Below are 21,000 nucleotides of genomic sequence, written 5' to 3' on the forward strand. Positions count from 1 at the left end.
GGTTTATCGTTAAATTTGTTACGGGTTCAAAGAGCTGAATTGAAAATGCCAAACGGATAAAAGTTAGAATTTTAACACTATTCGGGTTTCACATTTATTTTCAATGGCATTTTTGAAAATAATCAAAGTGTTCGAGATTTGGAAAATTGACTATTTTTTCTCGACTATTAAAATTTAAAAAAAGATGACGACCACTTTCGACACACCACCCCAGACCTATCAGTGCTTTAAACTTTTATCCAATTTAAAATATTTTGTGAACAATAACTTTTCCTTAAATAGTTTTCAGAATGTTGTAAGGGTAACATGTCATGCAAAACTATGCTTAAATGAAGCAAAATATCAATACAATTGAATGAGTTAATTAACATGTTATTTTTATCTTTTTATTTTTGGTTAATGTGGAGTGGTGACGAATTTTATTTTTATTTTAAATTCTTAATTAAGGTTTTTTATTTTATAAATATAACTATATATATTGTAAATCCCGGCCTCTACATCTTCTCCTTCATATTTTTCTTGACACACAAAAAATATGATGAGACTCAATTTGAAGATTTAGTGACAACTCGATTTAGATAAAAATCACATGAGTGATATAATTAAAACATTTTTAAAATCAATTTACAATTATATTATTTATTATTTGACATTTTCTCAACCTTAAAAATTACTGTTATTTAACTTATTTAGATAACGGACGACGACTGAACCACTAGAGTATGTATTATTTAATTTCACATTTGCTATTGACAAATCTATTTTTTGTCATGTAGTTAGTATTAAATTTTTTTGACAGTAGTTTCGTAGGTCTTTAAAATATAGAAAAATATTGAGGTTGACTTCTTGCAGTCAAAATAAATTAGTAATAAACTAATAACTGTTTAAATGCAAAAGATGTAAAGGTGTAAAGAGTATATTAAGAGTAAGATTTGGCGTGAAAATTGGAAAATCCACATGCTACTTTCACAAGAGCCCACATGGCATGCTACAAATATTTCATTAATCTTAGTACTTTTATCATAAAACAAAGATCATACGCGTACCCTCTTTACTAATCAATCTGATTGACTTGAATATTCTAATACCAGATAGGCTTGTAAATAGGTCAAATGAATACTAACGGACTTATTTAGTTATTTAAAAAAAAAAAACTGACGATCTACCTATTAAGACACAGAGTTTACTAAGCATATATTGAGTTGGTGTTTTGTGTTCGTTCATTTAACTTTAATTAAACAAACAAATGAACAAAAACAATCAAATAAACGGATTTTCTTGTTCATGTTTGTTTGTTAAAAGAATGAGCATGCTCATGTAGTTGACATAGGTAAATGAACTAACATTAACGGATGGGCATAAATATGAAGAAATTTTTATTTTTTAAATGTACGTTAGTAGATTACGCAAGTTGTAGTTTTAAAATATATTTGTGATGATGGATCGATGTATGATGGACCAATGAGCATCACTGATAACTCATAATTAAATTAAGTATGTAAACTAACATAAACAAGTGGCACAAAGAAACATAAACAAACATAAATTATTGAATATAAATGAATGATCATCAACTTAAATGAATGAATGAAACATGTGTTCAGGATTTTTCTTTTTGCCTAAGTGACGAGATTTTTTGTTCATGCTTGTCAGTTATTAAATGCATGACATTTCCCCCAAACAGTTTACATGCTAATGCTAGTGCTAGTGCTATACACCCATGTCCATGGGCCATACACATGTATACCAAGTGGTATTTAAGAACTATGCGTCTATATACCATAGATATAGTCCGTATAGTAGATCTAGCTAGACGTTCTGATAACATATTAAATGACTTATGTGATAACAGAAGAAACATTTTCACTAAAACCCTTTACTCCTTTAGGGGTGTACACATAGTAACCCATCTTAACCAATAACCATGATAACTATCTTAACATATAACCTCATAAAGAAAATCATACATTCGTACTTTTATTATAAGAAAATGTATCTATATAATCCTAAAGTAGATTGAAACATATGCATTCATTCACAAGCTATTATAATTGTAAAACATGTTGTATAAATCATGAGATGAATTTGCGCAGAGAAAAAATATATAAAAATAAGACATTTGTTATAGTAAAGGGAAAGTTCTTTTGTACGTAAAAAGCTTTGACTTCTAATTTCTTTTATCTGACAATCGTAGATATTACTTGTTGCTTACATCTTTTCTTATACATATACATAAAAAATATGGTAAAAAGTTGATTGTGTTTGTGTTAATGACGGAACTTATAACACCATCATGAAATCCTACTAATCCTTTTTTTCTTAATCATCAGATGTATTTTAATACTTTTTTTATTATTACTTTCTTAAACAATTGAATTATGTAATTAATTATTAATATATTCGTTTACCAAATTAAATATAACTAGCGTTTCGTTCCACGATATGTGTTTAATATATAGTTATACCATCTCTTTTTAACTTATTTGGAATAACGATTAATAAAAAACATGACTATTCACACCAACAAACAAAATGTAAGATTCCATATATTATTGATACCCGACCAACAATATAATCATTATGACATTGTCTTAATCTATCTATTTTAATAAATAACTACTTATTTTTGTCACTTGTCACTCTTATAGTCTTCTTCACCCTTTTTTCAACATTTCAACATATAATCCTTATATTTTAAGTTATTTCAATATATGAATTCGAGTTTATTTTTATTAAATGTAAATCATATTCGATTCATTCATTAATATTAATGGTGAAACATAAGAAAACAAGGAAATATCAAAACTGAAGTTGCAGATCTATTATAATAAATTTTAAAATCATAGGTAATTAAAATCATAGTAAACAATAATTTATTTTTAAATTGGGATTGGAGCAGTCGTGCATAATTTTTTACATAACATTAGTTTCAAATTTGGATTTAAAACTTTCTCATATGTATTTGAACTTAAAAAAATGTGTATTTTCTTCATTTCTCCAAACATTATATATAAATATTGCAAACATGAAGAATATATATTATATATATCTGGGTATTTAGCATTAAATTATTGAATTTGAATATTATAATTATAATCCATATGAATCACGATTTACTATATGAACTATCTATCTATCATTTATTTATATAACTTTTTTGTGTAGTATAAATGGTTAACAACAAGAAGATCAATATTTAGTTTTTAATATTATTCTTTCATAACTCAAACAGAAATGTTCCACAAACATATATTTTATGATTTGATTTATTCATTTTTTATACATTTAAATATATTTAATATAATATGTCTTATAAGACAAATTACTTAATTAAAAGCATTCAAATTTTTAAACCAAAAAATATGTTTCAATCCCTTTCCACTATTTTCGCTTTCCAGAAATCATTTAGGATATGAAAACCTAGAATATCGTTTTCATCAGTTATTTACGTCACTTCAATATTATATTAACTTAGTAATTTTATTTTTATACAAATACAACGATTTGAGGTTATGTTAGTGTACGTGTTTGGTAATACATAATTAAAGTGTATATTAAAGTTTATATTCAAAATAATAAAGCTATACACAAATTTTTTTTTTAAAGTTACTGTTAGTTGAACATGACTTTAAGGTGATTATTTCTTTGTAATTTTCCACTCATATGAAATGAAACAAATAATTTTGTTAAATTTAAATTTTGGGTTTTATATGTTTCTCGATTATACCATTGTTAATTTTAATACATAAAATTAATTAAAATTTGTCATATGCAGTATATTAATAATAACTAATAATTTATCATGATCAATCAATTTCATATTCTAAAGACTCTAAGGATGATTATATCATAAAAGTTTAGATAATCTGTTTTTTTTTGGAATAATCATGTTTTTTTTTTATAAACATGTGCGAATGATCTCAAATGACATCATATATATTAATTGATCAAAATGTATGACATTTTATGTGTATGAATAATTTTTTGTTAGTATAATGGATATATATTATCATTTATCTAGGATCGTGGTATGTACTTGAATAATCTTAGTTATCACACAGATAACTATACATGGCTATATCAAGAGTTATAAGCAGACATATATGTTACCTTAACAAGAGTTACAAGCATACATGGACTAAAGATTTTGATTTTTGATAAACAATGTATACCAACCAATACAATCACAAATGTAGTATACAAGAAAAGTTTTGCTTATTTATAACATATTTGTGTAATCTTATTTATGTAATTTCTGTAATTTTTATATAAATTGTATTAATAATAAATGATTATTTTGTTGACTGTAATTCACTTCATAGTTAAAATTTAAAATTTTCATCAATTATCCGTGTAATAAGGTTGTTGTTGAAATGGTTGGGTTGTGTCGGGTTAATCTTGTAACCGAAATCTCGTCGATTCGCCTAGATTTTGTCGAACCTTTGGTCGGGTTTGGGTTTTCTTTGAACCCGAGACACGTTTCTTAGAACCCTCCATTGGTATGATGTTAAAATGTTGTGTGTAGTAGAAGATTTGAGTTGGATTTGAGTTGAATTTGAGTTGGATTTGAGTTTGTTTTGAAGATATATTTAAGTTATTTATAGGTAAAATAATTTTTTTTTAATTTAAAACCCCCTCCCTCCCAACGGTCAAAACATCAACGGTACAATTTCTCGAATATCACCGTGCGTGATGAGAGGGCTGGCGGCGGTGTTTGCCAAGCCATCACGCGTGATGGTTGGCTATCTAGCTCCACCCCGTCTCCCCTTAGGTGTTGTGTAACATCTCAGGAGAATTAGGGTTGTCCAAACTGCTTGCCGCTTACTCGATAATTGCTCGATAAAAGCTCGTTTGTTTTTGGCTCGGTTTGAAAAAGAGTTGTCCGGTTTGAAAAACAAATCAATCACGAGCAAAGACTCACTTGGTTCAGTTCGTTTTTACTTTAATTATTTTTATTTATTATATATATATATTATGTATACATATAAAAATAAAGTATTTTTTTATGTTTTTAAAATTTCCCTCTTTTTTTTTTAACTTCAAAGTTGAATTTTAAATTATAGTTGCTTGTTTTATATATGGTTTCTTGTTAACTTTTAATTTTATACATTTTAGGGTTGAAAGTCTAGACATGTTAGAGTTAAAAGTCTTGAATTAATTATATTTTTTACTTTTAGAAATTAAAATTATAAACTTTGTACGAAACCAAACAAAACCAAGCCGCTCCTAAAAGTCTTGAATTAATTATATTTTTTACTTTTAGAAATTAAAAATTTTAAACTTTTTTCGAAACCAAACAAAACAAAGCCGCTCGGTTTTAGGCCAAACCAAGTTCAAACATAAAAATATTTCTCGTTTCTTAAAATTCAATCCGCTTGGTCCAGCTCGCTTTAAACCAAATCAAGTATGAGTAAGCATGCGTTCGGTTCGGCTCGGTTTGTGAACAACCCTAAGGAGAATACATAGTAAGTCGTAAATACAAGAGATTTTGGGTCAATAGAAGATTGCCTTATCATATTTTTTTTTTGAAAGACATCTCTTTTACATTCCAACACTCGAATTCAAGATCTTTGGGTGTTTTACAGATTTTGTTTGTGTCATTGAACCATCAATCTTAAGGGGGTGTTTGGTAGAGGGATTTGATTGGGGATAAATGGAATTAGAAATATTTCTTTTGTTTGTTTTCCACTTTTCATTTCTATTTCTCTTTCTATTTCTTTAAAACTAGAGAATTCCATTTCTCTTTAAAACAAAGAGAAATCCATTTCTCAGCAGCCTCCTCATAGCATGTCACCACCTCGTCTCCGGCCACCACCTCGTCTCCGGCCGCCACCTCGTCTCCAAGTCTGCAACCGCCACCCCGTCTCCGCCGTTCGCAGTGGTGAACACAGAGATAGTAACCGGTTGTAGGTTGCAGGTGGTACGGGTGAACGGAGATTAGGGTTTCAAGTGGTGGTTCGTGGTAGGTTAGGGTTTTCAGATGGTCGGGTGATTGTGGTCGCAGGTGGGTGACAGTGGTGGTGGAAATCGGCGGTGGTTGCAGGTGGCTTCTGATTATCATCATCATCATCATCGCCACCACAACCACCACCACAAAATCTCCAAAGAGGCAGTGATGACAGATCTGAGCCTCCTTTTTCTATATCTTATGTTCCAAAAATTTGAATCTTTTTAATTTCTTGTGTACTGTGGTTGAAGAAGGGGGTTTGGTGGCGGCAGCCGGTGGTGGTGGGCTGTGGTTGAAGAAAGGGCTGTGGTGGTGGTGGTGCTGTGGTGGTGGTGGTGGTGGTGGTGGGGCTGTGGTGGTGGGGCTGCGGTGGTGAGTGGTGTCAGGTTGGGTGGAGGTGGGGTTGGGTATGGTAGAGTTCTCTGTTTATTTTCTCGTGTACCAAACAAGAGAAATGATTCTCATTCTCCATACCAATTCTCTTTCTCTACAATTTCATTTCCATTTTTATTTTCTCTCCATTTCCATTATCTGTACCAAACACCCCCTAAGATGATTGTCTTACCATATATACATATATGTGACGTTTTTAAGGCTAGCTATAAACACAAGAAACTATATCATAACTCAAGTAATTATGTTTTTATGTGCATTAAATAATATCAAAACTAGTGGTTGGGTAAAGCGAAAGATACTATGAATGTTGTTTTGAATACATTTTAATATTTTGAGTCTTCCCATCAATAAATGTTTCAAAACTTTCGGGTAAGGAATGATAATGAAAAAAATTAGAAACAAGTGTTAATATAACAATCAATATCAACATATCTTAGACAAGTAGTCATGTGGGCCACATTCAATTAAAAATAAATTTTAATCTTTACACGACACAAATAAATATTGTATGTAGACATTAACTGCTTTAAATAAATGATGTATATTTTATTAGAATACATATCTCTAAACAGACAGTTAATTTTTAATGTATTTATAAAAACGATTTTATACTTTATAAAAGAATAGAAAAACAATTCGGCCACAAGGACGGTGGTAAAAGTAAAAGAAAATTAATAACTTGGTCGAAACAATAAATTAAAAAAATAAGGTACTCGTAACAATAGTAGTATATATATTTCTAAAAGTTGAACAATGATTTATAAACTAGAAGTAAAAAGGAGTTAATGAACAAATTGGATGGATGTAAAATTTTTTGCAATTAATATAATTATTAGTTATATTATATTTTATTTCGAGACCTCTAGAACTAAATTAGATATACATAAGAATAATTCAAGAGTTTCTATATTATTTATATCACGTATATTAAATATAATGGTCCCATACCTTCTTCATGATAACATACATGTCATCTGAGTGTAATGTATATTTATAGCATTTTTGTATAATTGCATTGTTCCATATTCATGCATTATCAAATAAGTGAAAGGTCTCATGCACTTGACCAGAATTCATGGGTCTCATCAAACCCATAAAACCTTAAACATGTTATAACATCTTATTAAATTAAAATTAATCTCACCAAATATTTGATATTAAAATTTATATAAAATAAGGATATATTAAAAATTAATATCCTATTTTTTTAAAAAAAATTATTTATTTGTAAAATCATTTAATCGTCAAACCCTAATTACATTATTAACTTCTTACAATAAATTAAATTAAAATCTAAAAAAATATATAAATATTATAGAAACGAATAATGTAAAACAACCCCGTAATTCGGAGGATAAAATCTAATATATATAAAAATCTCGTTTTTCTTTCAAACCGAACCACAAAATTCGACTTTTCTAAAGACTTATTCGAACCGTTGAACTTTTTTGTTTAGCTTTACTTTAGATTACATTAGTCGAAAGTATATATAAAAATTGATGACATAAGTCATAAACTATCTAATTTATTATAAGCCCTCCATTGAAAAAGTAAATCCAGAAAATTACATCTGTCACCAGAGAAGATAATTATAGCGGAACCATACACCCAACTTTAACATACTTTAAATATAACGAATTAACTATAGTTGTCAACAAGTTGTAAAGAAAGTAATGAAATTTATAGTTGTAAGACAAGTTTCGTTTAATCGATAAGATATAATTAATGACTCACATCAAATTTTCGTTTTCTTTTAACGGTGACATATATGTATAAAAAAAGCTAGCAAAATGATATCCAAATATAACATGAATGAGATAAACACTAATGACGAAAAAAGTGTAAGCTTAACTCTATTCTGAATCCAATCAAATGAAACAATTATGATATCAGAGACGTTTTTTTATAGATGTCGAGCCTTCTTATAAAATAATAAAGTGTTCATCGTTTACCAAACATGCCAATTATGAGAGCAAATCAGTTCCGAATCCCAATTAAATGAAATAATCATGATAGCAGTCTTTTTTTTTTTATAAATGATGACCCTTCTTTTAATATAACAAAGAGTTCATCGTTTTTCAAATATGCCAAATAGTAGTATTAAATCAGTGTAGTTAATCATATCGGTAGCAAACAACTTTATTAGAACGGCCTTTTTCTCCATTTTATTTACCTCGGTTGTGTGAGGGACGCTTGGGATTAGTTTCGTCTAGGCTTTGGCCGTCGGACCAGCCTCTACCTCTGCCTTGGTTTCCTTGACCTAACTAGCTGATGAAACCCTTGGGAAACTGGTTGGAACAAGAGTTGTTTTCATACTATTATGTTCGGCATTGGTAGGACACGGGTCGATTGTTTTCTTGACTTGGTGAACCTTCAAGAGAACTTTCATTCTCATGCCCTACATGGTGTAGTTGGTGGAAGACAACATCAGAAATTTTACTAATAACAGCCTGGAATCTTTCACCTTTGGTGGCAATGACAAATATTCGTTTATCTCTAAATCTTGTGCAAACTTGATTACACACCAATATTTCAAATAATTGTATTATCAATAGATGTGATAAATAGACCCAAAATAAAGAATAAAAATGAAAATAAACAAGAACAACCTTGATTCAACTAATAAACATAATCATATAGATATTAGCCAAAGATACAAAGTTGTAAGATCTTGCTATTCAATCAAAATTAGGAATCAAAGTAAACTAACACGAGCCCTATACATAGTAATTCAACAACTAGGCTAAATGAATAAAACAAAACTATCTATTAGCAGGTCAAGTGTCACATATATACTTATAGTGACACTTGAAAGTGTCATAATTAGCATGTGCGACACTGCAAGTGTTGCAACACTTCAAGTGTTGTTACCAGATATCAGAAGACATTAGCTTAGGAAATACAAGGAAGTGTCACAATTTGTCTAGGCGACACTCCTAGTGTCAATGGGAGTGTCCTTGTTAGTCCAAACGTCAAAAACTATATCTTTAGCTCATTTTCGATCCGGTCTTCGATATTATCGATATGTAGCATCTTCTAAGATCCTACGCTATCTAACATTGACTTATTCAATTGAAAAAAAAATAGTGGTGGTCTGTGCTTGGTACAATGATTGACTGGTTGTGACAACAACCCTTAGACTTGGTTGCGATCACAAGCCATATAGCTCATTTGAGTCCTTTCTCGAAAGAAGGATAATCCTAGTGGCGGTTGGAACATTAATTTGTTAGATTGAATAACACACACACACACAATATTTAAATAACTCACTTTTATTATAGCAAGGAAAACAACTCAAAAATCTTAATACAATAGACTTTAATACCATAACCTCATACTCGTTGTTAGTATATACAGTGTTAACCTGACTTGATTAACAAAAACTTAATTAACCTGAAATAGCGCTAACCCGAACCGAATTGCTGAAATATCCCGGACCTGCCCTCATGGCCTTAACTCGGTAATTGGCCTACAAAATTGTCGTTTCTCTTCCCTTTAGTTCTTCATACAACACAAATGATAAATGATGACACTTAAAATGCATTCAATTAACTTTGAAGAAACACGGATCTACTCCCCACTAATGGGTCCTAGATCCAATGAATCCATAAGGTAGGGTATGGTTAACTGCCAATACGATATGAACACAACCTCTAAAGTCCAGTGATGTGAATCCTGCAAAATAGAACACCGTGAGCTCGTTACGAGAAGGATGAGGTGGGGGGTCTTCCCGTAACCACCCTCCGACGTGAGAATAAGTACAGTTCCGATGAGAAGATAAAGTACTTAAGTAAATTGAGAGAGTGTATTGATTGTGAATGGATACCTCATGATGATCGAGAGGGTATTTATAGCCGAAGGATGTGGGAAGGTTATTGGGCCAGCTGTACTTTAGGAAGATGCCTGCATAACCGTCTGGACACGTGTCCTTGTGTGATAGGTTTAGCTTATACGTTGCATGTGCATGTATAACAACCTGGACACGCGTCCTCTTTCCATTTGTTAATGGGAGAATATTGGACATGTGCACAGTTATAACGACCTTGCCAGGTGTCACTAGCTGATTGGCCAAAAGATCACGTTGCCCAAGAAAGCATCTTGGTAAATCTTCCAGAAGGTAATTGATTATTGACAGCTGTCCCAGAGCATTACCTCGTGGTTATTTACGCGGAAGGTTATTCCTTCTTGCGGATGACTTCTGAGGGTGCTATGATGCTTCCGCATATGCTATGAGAGTGTTTCTTCCTCAAATGATTATGCGGATGACTTGTGTGCTTCGCGGGTGTCTTATGAGGGATTTCTGAGTGACCCGCGGGTAGTCCTTAAGGGTATTTGGGTCTTTTTGGTACCCTACCTCTATACGATATGAACACAACCTCTAAAGTCCAGTGACGTGAATCATGCAAAATAGAAGACCGTGAGCTCGTTACGAGAAGGATGAGGTAGGGGGTCTTCCCGTAACCACCCTCCGGCGTGAGAATAAGTACAGTTCTGATGAGAAGATAAAGTACTTAAGTAAATTGAGAGAGTATATTGATTGTGAATGGATACCTCAACTGTTCAAAATGAATAAAAATTTAGTTTGAGATAACGAACTAGGCCATACGTTATAGCGAATGAAGGAGGATTTGGTAACGAATTAGACAGTGAATTGATAACGAATTAGCCAACGAATTAGGCTTAATTCGTTATAGAAAATGAGTTAACGAGTTAGATAATAATTAAAAATCCTAATGGAAAATGTGACCTGGCGGCTCGACCCTAGCCAGGGGCTCTGCCCCTTGGACCCTGCTAGGGGCTGCCGCCCCTAGACCCCGTTGCCAGGGGCGCTACCCCCGGACCCCCGTTCGTTGAGGGTAATAATTTAACTAGAAACGCGATATGAAAAGTGATAGTAATCAATAGACATAATTGTTATACAGTTAGCCGTGCACAGCCAAAGAAATGAGTAACCATTAACGGAAGAAGTAACCGAGTTCAGTTGAGTTTCTAGCCCCATTTCCTTGTTATGTTTCGGGGCTGTGTGCATACTCGATGTGACAGTTAATACACTTAACTTAAATGGTAAGTGTATGCCATGTATGATATATGTGTTAGATACGATTGATTGCTTGTCGGTACGTGAACGATCTTCGGATATTGCAGGTACCGTCAGATTATAAATAAAGATGTATATTGTATGTAATGCAGGGATGATTACTTGTCGATACGTGAACGATCTTCGGATATTGCATGTATTGCCAAGAATAGCGATGATTGTCTCCTTATATGGATATTAAATGATAACTTATATATAAAGTTCCCTCTACGGATAATATATAGAGTGTTCCTTAAATGGAAAGCATAGTGTTCCTTAAATGGAAAGCCCAGTGTTCCTTAAATGGAAAGCATAGTGTTCCTTTAATGGAAAGCTCAGTGTTCCTTTAATGGAAAGTCCAGTGTTTCTTTAATGGAAAGCATAGTGTTCCTTCTATGGAAGTATATAGGATGTTCCTTTTATGGAGAATATATACATAGAGTGTCCTTCTATGGAGAATATAAGTAGTAGGGTAATAGTAATAATTCTTTTAATATATATTATGTGATGTCCTCTTATGGATATTTATACAAGGTTAAGATACGTAAGTATGTAAGATATGTGTATGTATTGTATGTCGCCTGATTAACTAGAACTCACTCAACGTAGCTGACTTTTAGTATGCATGCATGTATACATGTTTATTGAGAGAGCATGAGGAGGACACATGGCATGGATTGAACGGCTGGCATCTGAAGATGGAAGAAATGATGTTTAAAATATGATGTTTTAAGTTGGTTTTAAAGAAAAGAATAAATGTTTTGTAATAAACTGTTACAATTTTATATTCCGCGAAAGTTTTAATAAACTCTGATTTGTAGAACTGTGTTTATGAGTAAATCCGACGCTAAAGTAGGGCTACCGGGAACGGGGCCTTACAAGTTGGTATCAGAGCATAAGTTCGAGAGATTTAAGCATCCTACATGCTTAGACTCGAACAAAGAATGAGATTTTAGTGAGAAAAAAAAGAAGAAGCCAGTTCAAGATGGCCATGCGTCACTCAAGCAAGCTTAGTACCGGTAAAGTATGTTAAATAATGTAAAAAGATGTTCGCTTAATTGTTAAAGGAAGGATATATGCAGGTTAGGGATATGATTTCTTGATTGTTTGATTGATTAACTGTTTAAAAGTAGAAACTAGCACAAGTGAAATCACGAAGGAAAGTATGTAGAACATGAGGAGTAATGCAAATAGTTAATCACACTTGATCAACGTCATTAACTACTTACCTTACGAATCATGTGCTAAATAATTCCTAGAGTGATAACGTTTGTGTTTCCTTATAGATACGAATGGCTGGAGCAAGAAGGTTTGTTGGTAAAGGAGGTCATACTGGACGTCCTTGTGGGCCACGTGTTGTCCGGGAACCTTCTGAAGAACCAGTTACTACCACGAGAAAGGAGAAAAGTGAAACTCTGCAGGGACCAAGCAGTGATGAAGGGTATCAGCTGGATCATGTTGTTCAATATGCCATTTCCTACGCTGTGGCTGCTGCAGAAAAGAAATTTGGTGATTTCAAGTCTATTGATGGCCATGCAAGGGCTACTGAGAGGGCAGGGAGACGGTAAGAAAGTGGATGATAATAAGAGAGGGGCGAAAGGAACTAAACGGCCTGCAGATGTCGTGAAGTATGCGGAGAAGAAGACACCAAAGATGGCGGCCAAGGAAACATGCAAGATGTGCGGAAAAATGCACCTGGGAGAATGCAGGACTGGGTCGGACATGTGCTATCGGTGCGGGAGGGGCGGACATTACTCTCGAGAATGCCCTGATCGCACAAAATGCTTCGTATGTGGTAAAACGGATCACATGGCAGGGGAGTGCAAAGGAACGAAGGCGGGATGCGCGAAAGGGATAGGAGTATAGGCCAAGGAAGGCTGCTGAGATGAGCGCTCGATGGAGGAATAATTACTTAGACAATAGTTTGATTTCGTTTTAAGTATGATTGCCTAAGAACTTGTTTTGTGTTAAGGTTTAAAACTTATGCTTGTCTATGACGTGTAATATATTGAGTTTGGTTATGAATGGTATTTATGTTATGATAAAATGTCGTACTGGACAATAGTGTTAAATAGTAGGATGGGTATCGTACTAGACACCGTTTGTGTTTCGTTTTAGAATACGATGGCTGGAGCTGGAGAAATTGCTGGAACTGGAGGTCGCACTGGACGTCGTGGCAGGCCTCGTCTTGTCCGGCAACCCTCGGTAGAAGTAGCTTCCAACACAGGAGACGATGGAAGCGCAGTTGGAGGAAACCCGAGCAACAACGAAGGGGTTCAACTTGACCTTGCGATTCAAGCATCCATTGTTCAAGTTGTAGCCGCTGCTGTGAAGAACCAGAATTCCGAAAGATCCGCTGGAAGTCATGGGAGAACTGCTGAAGGATCAGGAGAGAATGGTAGGAAAGACGGTGAGGGAGTGAAGGGTGACTCAAGTGAAGCTGGGTCTGTGAAAGCTGATGATGGAAAGAAAGGCCGATGTGGGTGTAACTACAAGTCCTTCAAGGGCTGTGACCCGCCGAAGCTGACTGGTTTAGGAGACGCAATCGCTACTATTCAATGGATAACCACAATGAACAAGATTATCCGAATTAGCGAGTGCCGTCCCGACCAAGCAGTGGGTTATGCCACTCAGACATTTGAAAATGAGGCAATGTACTGGTGGGAGGCGGTTGAGTAGAGGAAGGGTCGGGAAGAGGTTAAGGCAATGAGATGGAATGATCTAAAGGAGTTGGTGATGAAGAGGTTCTGCGCTGATACTGAAGTTGAAAGAGTGGAGATGAAGTTTCTGAACGTGAAAGCGGGAAAGATGACACACCGGGAGTTGTGTCTGGGTAACGAATCAGATGAAGATAAGGTAACGAATCAATTAGCGAATCAGGCTCAATTCGTTATCTGAATTATGACGAATGGTGAGTAACGAATCTCCTGATTCGTTATTTGAATCATAGCGAACTGGGTAGCTGGTTCGTTACCTTGACAGAACGAATGGGCGAGTAACGAACTACCTAATTCGTTATCTTAATTATAACGAATCATCAAGTTCTTATAACGAATCATCAAGTTCTTATCCAGACTTTGACTCGAGGGTCAAAGTCAAAATCGTCAAGAACAATAACAGTCAACATATCTAAGATCCGCAATTAAACCTTCATTTCTTAACGAAAAATCATGATTTAGGTATCATTGGAATCGTCTAAGCAGTGCCTACAAACCCTAACCATTCAATCGTTCAAGTAGTCGTGTTTATAGGGTGCGATTTAAACATATATATACAGGTTCTTCATACCAACAATTAGCCTATCAAACTGTAATGGATTTCAGTGAGGTTTGCTTTGTTAGGCTCGTTTTTATCATATATATACAGATCTATGACTATCTAAAAGAATCCGGATCTAAAGGAACGATTTCTAGTTATAAACGTACCTTAAACGAGTCGGTTTACGAACATAGTTAAGCCTCAATGTTGTTTTGGTTCTTCACGACGATCTAGCACCGACGGGATCGGGTTTCCACCTTCGAATCTTGGCTCGGGTTAAAGGATGGTGTTTGTGTGTGTTTATCAAGGTGTAGGCTATGGTGTAGATTTGGATAAAAATGGAAAGAATTAGGGTTTAAGGGGTATTTAGTTCCATCTAAAAGCCCATGGACCTAAGGACCATCTTTCCCTTTTGGTCCATAATTAGTTCCATCTAAAAGCCTACTTATCCTATCACATGTTATTATTATTATTATTAACCGAACGAAAAAATTGGGATGTTACTCTTTTCAACGCATTTCCAAATAATATTAAAACACAAAGCATAATCAAATGAACTGATGAACGATATAAGTGCCAATGTGCCATACGTTTTCTCTAGATTTATAAAATGAAAAACATAATGCGAAATATAAAAATAATGATTTTTATTCTTTAGGAGATGAACACTTGGAAACTACGTATGCTTATTGCCATAATTAAGCACATTGGTTCTATTATTTCTATCCACTTTCAAATTCTTTTAAAGGTTCTTTTACAAATTTACATGTGATATAAAATGGTAGTCGAAATTCTTTATTCTGATAACCAATATAACTACAGAGAAATGGAGATGTAAAACGATGAGGGTAAAACCCTTAACTTAAAGTATCTCTTTTAGCCGAAAATAGGTTCAATCATACTAAATGATTGTTAAGTGTCACTATTTCACTTGTCATCTCTCTCTGACTATTTTAATTTTCCAATTCCGTAAATGTTTGGATTTTTTTTTACAAAAATAAGAAAACAAGATGATTGTTATTTGTTAAGTTTGAGGAAAGGAGATAAGCACGTGGGATTTATAAATAAAACGACATAAAATGTCGAAGATTAGGCTACGGATTACAAAGTCTATGGGTATCACATTTTAATACCCTTCTCAAAGGTTATAACTAGAATGGTCCCTTTCCTTAGCGTATCCTTTCCGGCATAAACATTGGCTAAATCCTGTACGTTTGATGTTTAATATAACATTTATAAAGACACATACCAGAAAGTGTGTTCCATAATTATACATTCATGCTCGACAATATGAGGCTTTCAAGTAGCTTTCACCCCGCTCAACCATTTTCCTTCTCATAGTTAAAACCAGTTTTAAAAACATTTAAACGTGAAGTCACCTTTCGCTAACATTTATTATGTCTAAATAGGGGTGGGACGATTGACATCTGGTAATGTCCCTATAAAGAAAAATGTGTTTAATTAGTAAACCATATGGCATTTTAGCTTCCTGCGAGAAATACATACAATAATATGACATGTGGGTGCTTCAAGAAATGATGCATAGCGTATGCATGCATCAGTTTTTCTCTTGAAAATCTTTTTTTATATTGATACGAGATTTGATTATTTTTTGGTTGATGTCTCATAGAGAAGTGAGGTATCTAATAGGGGGGGGGGGGGATGTTCTCTAAAGATGACCGTTGATAGATGTTGAGGTTTGTTTCTTCATCGTCATAGAGGATTAAGGAGGTTGTTTGTGAGTTTTTGGTGGCTCATCTTTATTGTTTGTTGCTTGGTTTCTTAGACAACTAAATTTTGTAGTTTGTGAGTCCTAAACTAAACTTGTAAGGCCCCGTTCCCGGTGTCTCACTTTAACGTAGAATTTACTCGTAAACACAGTTCTACAAATCAGAGTTTATTAAAACTTTAGCGGAATATAAAACTGTAACCGTTTATTACAAAACATTAAATCTTTTCTTTAAAACCATAACATAAATCTTCATATTAAAACATCAGTTCTTCTATCTTCAGATGCCAGCCGTTCGATCCATGCCATGTGCCATCCGCGTGCCATATCAATAAACATATTCACCTACGTGCATACTAAAAGTCAACTACGCTGAGTGAGTTCTAGTTAATCAGGCGACATACAATACATACACATATCTTACATACATACAATATCTTAACCTTGTATAAATGTCCATAAGAGGAACATCACATAATATCTATTAAAAGAACTATTACTATTACCCCTACTATTTGTATTCTCCATAGAAGGACACTCTATATACATATATTCTCCATAGAAGGAGCATCCTATACACTTCCATAGAAGGAACACTATGCTTTCCATTAAAGGAACACTAGGCTTTCCATCAAAGGAACACTGAGCTTTCCATTAAAGGAAAACTGGGCTTTCCATTAAAGGAACACTATCCAAGGAACTCTGGGCTTTCCATTAAAGAAACACTATGCTTTCCATTTAAGGAACACTCTATATATTATCCGTAGAGGGAACTCTATATATAAGTTATCGTTTAATATCTATATATGTCACACCCTCAAAATCCACTAACAGAGTTTTACCGTCAGAGGGTGTGAACTAACAGGATCGGAATCATTAGTTATAATCAAACCATAAGAACGTTTAAATGAAAATAAGTGCGGAAGCGTAAAAACCAAAAGACAAAAGTTGCGTCACGCAGGACGACTTAAAAACCCAAGTAATAATAGTTAAAAACATGTTTGCATATCAGAATGTTCAAAAACCATGCATGATCCTATACCGCACGCCCGCCTCGGCTACCTGAGAATAACATACTAAAAGTGTCAACACGGGGTTGGTGAGTTCACAAGTTTATATCAATAAAGCGTTACGTTTGCGTTCAGCGTTTTGCGTTTTAGCGTTTTGCGTTCAGCGTTTAGCGTTTTGCGTTCAGCGTTTTGCGTTACCAGATAGTGTTATGTCAATTATATATCTATAGGTAGCTAGCCTATAAAACAAGTATTACTAAGTGTTCGACACCGAAGCTGACTGTTTATCATTTGCCTTGCCACCAGGTCTATCCCGACCATGGTATGTGTTTAGCCAAGATTACACCCACTCGACCTCCAGTCGAGTTTAGCGTTGGGTGGGGTTTGTCAAACCCAGTAGTACTACTCAACAATGACTCGCTATTATCCAATATTAAACGGTTCGATGTGAATGAAGGACTTTAGTTATTGCGTTTGCCACTTAGTCTTTACAAGTGATATATAATCTATATTAACAAAATCTTAAATGCGTTTTCGGAGTATGTTATCTCCCCAAGTGAAAAGCGTTTGAAAACAGTTTAAAAGGGGTAAGTGAACTCACTGTTTGCGAAGAATTCCCAAAATAAATCACCAAGTGATGCGCGTCACAGAAAACTCTCTCTAGCGTTCTAAAACAACAAGGAGATTTTCTAAGTATCGGAACTAATATCGAGTCTCTAGACCCGGCACATAATTCCTAATCACAAGATACATTTCGTGTTTGTTTGTGAATCGTGTGTGACTTAACGAGTACATTTGTGATACGATACGCGTGCGAGCAATTATTTACGTGTCATGTATTAATAATGTACATCACTAGCAATTACTCCCCGTAAGGGCAATTTGGTCACACATAACAATTAACTAGAAATTATTCCCCGCAAGGGCAATTTGGTCAAAACACGACAACTATTTAGCAAGTATTCCCCGCAGGGGCAAATTGGTCAAAATATAAAATTTACTAGCAATTATCATGTTTCATGCATTTTCACAAAATTCAGCAGCTAGTTTCACCAAGACAGAAATTCTACTTGAAAGATTGTACTATTCCACCGATCATAGCATCTCAATTAATTTACCAAAAATCATCACTAAAGCATACATGTGTTAGGTTTCCAGAACATATTTTATTTTATTTTTATTCCACATAGATTTCTCATAATGATCAAAACACTACAGCAAGCTCATAACAGTCAAATTCATGCGCAACAGAATGTTATTTGAAATTCCCGTTAAATGAAAACTCCAACAAATGCAAGACCACTTGGGTTAGGTTCCTAACTCAATAAGTCAACTTCCAGAAGTGGAACCAACCCAATTGGTCTCGTAGTTCATGAGATATAACATTTACAAAACAACCTAACAGCAGGTCTAACAACTCAGCTTTGCACAACGTTTTTGTAAAATCATAAAGGTTAACTTTTACACGTCCAAAAATTACAAATTTATATTCTTTAGAAACTAGACTCAACCTAGTTTACTGTAGTATCAATTATCTCAACCAATTTTCACATTTACACCCCGTTACAGTCAAATGAACATCAACAACACAATCTGTCCAGAAACTGTTTGCATCCAAACTCAACATATTAACTATTTATGGACCACAAATCATTCATATAACATTCTAGACACTATAATCACTATCCATGCATATCAATTACACCATACATACATGGTTAGGGTTTTATTTGAATTCAAAATCAAGAACACATCAATTAAACATGTAATAATACCAATTCTAGTTATCAAATCACAATCAATCCATCATCAAATCAAGATAAAACATATGAACACATATACATATGAAAATCAGACCTAGGGTTTGCAATTATACCTTCAAAAACACCAATACAAGCAATAGGAAGGTAGAGGATGGCTAGAAACGGATGTAGGATGCTTCAATTGTGAAAGATAAGATCAAACAATGGTAGTATGTGTGTGTATGAAGGCCGATCGCAAGGGGGTGGGGTTAGAGGCTGCCGTCGGGTATGAGGGAGAGAAAGAGGAGAGTTAGGGTTTATAATAATATTATTTAATAACAATATATTACACTCAAGTCCCTCAACTTCCACATGTTACTTCTCTAGCTTAAATAATTAGTTCTAGCACATTAAGTTAATGTTCACATAACACATAAGTCTAACACATAATTATCACAAAATTATTGTCTTGACGTTTTTCGTTTATTCACCAATCGTTTGCGTCAACTCGTTTGCGTTTCGGTGCAATTCCCGAACGACTACACATGTAGTAACTGTTAAGCGTCATTTAAACCCTAGTTTAAATGTAATGAGGTGTGCGTTATAGATTCAGTAATCTTTAAGTTTAAATTGACGGAGTTGAGTTAACGGAGTTAACGGAGTTAACCTAAAATTGACGATTGTCACATCATTCCCATGTTAAAGAATTTTCGTCCCAAAAATTTGAGTCAAGTCGTGATGAGTGTCTGAAAAAGTAAGAAAAATTTTCAGTTTGTCATATCATCCCCTAGTAGAAAGAAATTTCGTCCCGAAATTTAATTCATACCTTCGGTGATTTCTGACGGTTTGTCGGGTTTCGCGGTTTTCTGTGTTTGGCCAGCCCTTCAAAAAGGTGAGGATACTTTTTCATCATTTGATCCTCGCGTTCCCACGTGAACTCCGGTCCACGTCTTGAGTTCCAACGAACCTTAACGATTGGAATTTTGTTGTGCTTGAGTGTTTTGGTTCCCAGTCCAAAACTTCAACTGGTTCTTCAATGAAGCGTAGCTGTTCATCAATTTGCAGTTCGTCCAAAGGGACTACTTGGGTTTCATCGGATAAGCATTTCTTCAAATTGGATACGTGGAAAACATTGTGTACACTGCTGAGTTCCGCTGGTAAGTCCAGTCGGTACGCCACCGGACCAATGCGCTCAGTTATTCGATAAGGGCCAACGTATCGTGGGTTGAGTTTGTTTCGCTTCCCAAAGCGAACCACACCTTTCCAAGGTGAGACTTTGAGTAACACTTGACCGTTCACTTGAAATTCAAGAGGTTTTCGGCGCTTGTCGGCGTAACTCTTTTGACGATCTCGTGCTGCTGCCATGCGGTTTCGGATTTGAACAATCTTTTCCGAAGTTTCGAGTACCAGTTCTGGACCAGTGATTTGGCTGTCACCCACCTCTGCCCAGCAGAGAGGTGATCGACACTTCCGTCCGTACAGTGCTTCAAACGGCGCTGCTTTAATACTTGTGTGGTAGCTGTTATTATACGAAAACTCTACCAAAGGTAAGTGAGGTTCCCAACTTTTTCCGAAATCCAACACACATGCACGCAACATGTCCTCTAAGGTCTGAATAGTTCGTTCACTTTGCCCATCCGTCTGAGGATGGTATGCTGTGCTCATATCAAGACGGGTGCCTAGTGCGCTCTGTAGTGACTTCCAAAAGTGCGAAGTGAAACGAGAATCTCGATCAGAAATGATTGAGACAGGCACTCCGTGTCTAGACACTACTTCCTTCATGTAGACGCGAGTCAGTCTTTCCATTTTGTCCGATTCCTTAATCGCTAAAAAGTGTGCCG

The sequence above is a fragment of the Bidens hawaiensis genome, unplaced genomic scaffold, assembly GCF_021521415.1.
Source record: "Bidens hawaiensis isolate Kalapana, Puna unplaced genomic scaffold, B.hawaiensis_p1.1 tig00019471_1, whole genome shotgun sequence".
NCBI classification, from domain to species: Eukaryota; Viridiplantae; Streptophyta; class Magnoliopsida; order Asterales; family Asteraceae; genus Bidens; species Bidens hawaiensis.